The following is a 3,968-nucleotide window of genomic DNA, read 5'->3' as shown; positions in this document are numbered from 1 at the left end:
GAGGGGCAGTTAGGTGGTGCAGTGGATAGAGCACCGGCCCTGCAGTCAGGAGGACCTGAGTTCAAATCTGTCCTCAGACCAAACACTTGACACTTACCAGCTGTGTGACCCTGGGCAAGTCACTTAACCCCAATTGCCTAAAAATAAAAAAATTAAAAGATTTGAGTCAGTGGTATACTATGGTAGTCAACAAAGCTAATGTGATCTTAGATATTAGGTTGCCGCCCCCCCCCACCTCCCGCCAGGCCTGGAGTCAGGAAGACTCAGCTTCCTGAGTTCAAATCTGGCCTCAGACACTTACTAGCTGTGTGACCCAGGGCAAGTCACTTCACCCGATTTACCTCAGTTTCTTCATCTGTCAAATGAATTGGAGAAGGAAATGGTAAAGCACTCCAGTATCTTTGCCAAGAAATGGAGCCAGTAAGAGTTGGACATGACTGAACAGCAAGTATAATTGGAAATTAGGAGATGTGACTCTGAGTCCTGGTTTTGCCATTTGCTACCTGTGTGTGTTGGACTCTGGGGACAGCTGGCTTGAAAAGCAGAACAGCTGTTCTCTGGAAGCTGCTTGAAATTTGAAGACCTGTTTAGCAGAGCAAAGTGTTCCCTTGATTCTGGCAGTTGCTTAGAGCTGATCCTGAGATTGGCCCCCTTGGCAGGGAGGGACGAGCAATGAGTCTGTGAATGTAGGAAAGAAAACTGTTGTCTTCACAGCGTAGCTGGGTGAGGAGGAAAGAAAACAGCTTTTGGCAAGGAGTCTGTACGGTGTAACAGGAAAGAGACAAGCACTTACTAAGCTTTAGTTACTGTGCCAAGTGCTTTAGAAATGTTGTCTCCTTTGGTCCTCACCATAATCCTGGAAAGTAGGTGCTATTGTGATCCTAATTTTACAGTTGAGGAAACTGAGGCAGACAGAGGTTAAGTAATTTGACCTGGGTCAAGCTACTAAGTGTCTGAAGCCAGATTTGAACACAGCTACTAAGTGTCTGAGGTCATTTTTGGGCTCTGGTTTTCTGGACTGCAGGCCCAGGGCTCTATCCATGGTACTACCAGCTGCCTCTGTGAATGAAAGAATCTGGGACTTGAAACCCCTGCAGTGACTCTGTAAAAGTGAGGAGCTTCATATGAGCGAGCATGAAGAGAGTCAATACTCTCCCCTACATTCACTGTGGCTTGTGTGCCCCCTCCATGGATTAAATTTGAGGGACTATATGTGGGCTCTGGGTCTTAGCACGCTCGACACATCTCCTCTACTGGTTTAGGAGCAATAAATTGATTAAATTAAACAAGAATTTATTAAGTAGTTACTACGTACCAGGCATCAGAGACATCTTGGCATTTGTTGTTCAGTTGTTTTTTCAGTTGTGTCTGACTCCTTGTGACCCCTTTTCTTTCTCCAGTTCATTTTACAGATGAGGAAACTGAGGCAAAGAGGGTGAAGTGACTTGCCCAGGGTCATATAGCTAGTGTCTGAGGCCAGATTTGAACTCATAAGCTGAGTCTTCCTGATTCCAAGCACTGCTCTCTACCCACTGTGCCACCTACCTGTCCTGGCATAAGGGATAGAGAACTGACCTCTGAGTCAAGGAGACCCTAATCTTACCCCTGCCACATACTTGCCATGTGGCCCTGAGCCAGTCACCTGAACCTCTCAGCAACTCTCTAAGACATTAGGTTGTAAAGAAGATGTCACTCTGTATAAGAGAGGACCTCTTTCACCTGGAACTCTCTATATCACTCAATAAATCCTGCATCATATGAAAGTTGAAGTCACAAATCAGGTTTAAAAAAAGGTGCAAGGGCACTGTGCCATGTATTAGAGACACAAAGACAAGATGAAAACCTGTCCCCATCCTCAGGGAGCTTACATTCGACTGTGGGGAATACACCATGTGTGAATGAAAGTAAATGCAATGTAATAATCACACAACCCTCCATAACAGAACCTTCCTTTGTAACAAGTACAGGGAGGCAAAACAGACCAACACATTGACCATGTCTGAAAACGTATGCCCCATTCTGCCCCTGGGTGTTGCTTCACCAACAGTCTTTTCAGTTTATGAGTGGTCACTGTGATGATTAATGTTCTGAAGTCTTTCAGTGCTTTTAGGAAGGAAACACTTCCTAACAGTTGTTTCTTATTGTTGTTGTTGTTCAGTGGTTTCAGTTGTGTCCAACTCTTCATGACCCCATTTGGACTTTTTTTGACAAAGATACTGGAGCGGTCTGTCATTTCTTTCTCTAGCTCGTTTTACAAATGAGAAAACTGAGGCAAACAGGTTAAATGACTTGCCCAGGGTCACATAGCTAGTAAATATTTGAGGCCAGATTTGAACTCAGGGAACTTCATGACTCCAGGCCGAGCACTCTACCCAGTGCACTACCTAGCTGCCCTGGTCCTAACAGTTAGAAATATCCAAAAGTGTTACAGAATGCCTTTAGAGGTAGTGGGTTTCCCTTCACTGGAAGACTTCAAACAAAGGCTGGATGACAACTTGTTGTGGATATTGTAAAAGGGATCCCTGCTCAGGTAGAAGTTGGAATTAGATGGCCTCTTAGCCCCTTCCAACCCTGAGACTCTTGGGATTCTCTAAGCCTTTTCCACCAACCCCTTTGCAGACCAAAAGAATGAGCAAATGGATTGGTTTCTTACTTTACTTTTTTTTTTAAAGTTTCTCACACTGGTTGGTGGAAGTACAAATGAGAAGTAAAAGGTAAAAGGACATAAAATCTGTGAGGAAGCTAAGCGAGTAGGAGGGCTGGGAGGCACACATTCAAATGATCAAATGCTTCCCCTATGCAGAGTATTCTGCTAGGTGCTGGGCAAGGAAAGGAAAGGGGGAAAGGATTTGCATTTATATAGCACCTACTATGCTACAGGCACTGTACTAAATGCTTTTTCAAATATTATCTTATTTTGTCCTCACAACAACTGTTTGAGGTAATGCTATTATTATCCCCATTTTACAGTTGCTTTGTGAAGACCAGTTTAATCTTTCATGAATCTTTTTTACTTCCTTAGGCCTTGGCAAGCTCTTTTCCTAAAAAGCTAAAAACATGCAACCTTGGGATGCTTTTCTTCTTCAGTATTACTTAAAACTGAAATGCATCTATACACAGCAATGTGCTATGAATGAGAAAGTCTGTAAGTTACATTGGAAAAACTACCACTCTGGGATAAACCATAAAATTTATTTTCAAAATGGCAGCCCCATTAACAGCTGCTAAGAACAAATTTTTGACCAGACTCTGGAAAGAGAGTTTTTTAATTTATTTTTATTTTTTTATCTTTTTTTAAAAATAAATTTATTTATTTTTAGTTTTCAATATTCACTTCGATATGATTTTGAGTTCCAAATTTTCTCCATATCTCTCCCATTCCCCCATCCCAAGACAGTGTGTAAATTGATATAAGCTCAACATATACATTCATATTAAACCTATTTTCATACTAGTTATGTTTTAAAGAAGAATTAGAACCAATGGGAGAAATCATGAGAAAGAAAAAAAGAAAGAAAGAGCAAATAATATGCTTCAATCTGCATTCAGACTCCATAGTTCTTTTTCTGGATGTGGACAGCATCTTCCACCATGAATCTTTTGGAGTTGTCTTAGATCCTTGCGTTGCTAAGAAAAGATAAGTCTGTCAAAGTTAGTCATCACATAATGTGACTGTTATTGTGTACGATGTTCTCCTGGTTCTGCTTACTTCACTCAATGTCAGTTAATATAAGTCTTTCCAGGTTTTTCTGAAGTCCTCCTGCTCATCATTTCTTATAGCATTATAGTATTCCATTACATTCATATACCACAACTTGTTCAGCCATTCCCCAGTAGGCATCCCCTCAATTTCCAATTCTTTGCCACCACAAAAAGAGCTGCTGTAAATATTTTTGTACATGTGGATCCTTTTCCCATTTGTATGATCTCTTTGGGATGCAGACCTAGAAGTGGTATTTCTGGGTCAA

The sequence above is a fragment of the Phascolarctos cinereus genome, unplaced genomic scaffold (genome assembly GCF_003287225.1).
Source record: "Phascolarctos cinereus isolate Bilbo 61053 unplaced genomic scaffold, phaCin_HiC Scaffold_4;HRSCAF=312, whole genome shotgun sequence".
Lineage (NCBI taxonomy): Eukaryota > Metazoa > Chordata > Mammalia > Diprotodontia > Phascolarctidae > Phascolarctos > Phascolarctos cinereus.
Note: the sequence above shows the minus strand (reverse complement) of the source record.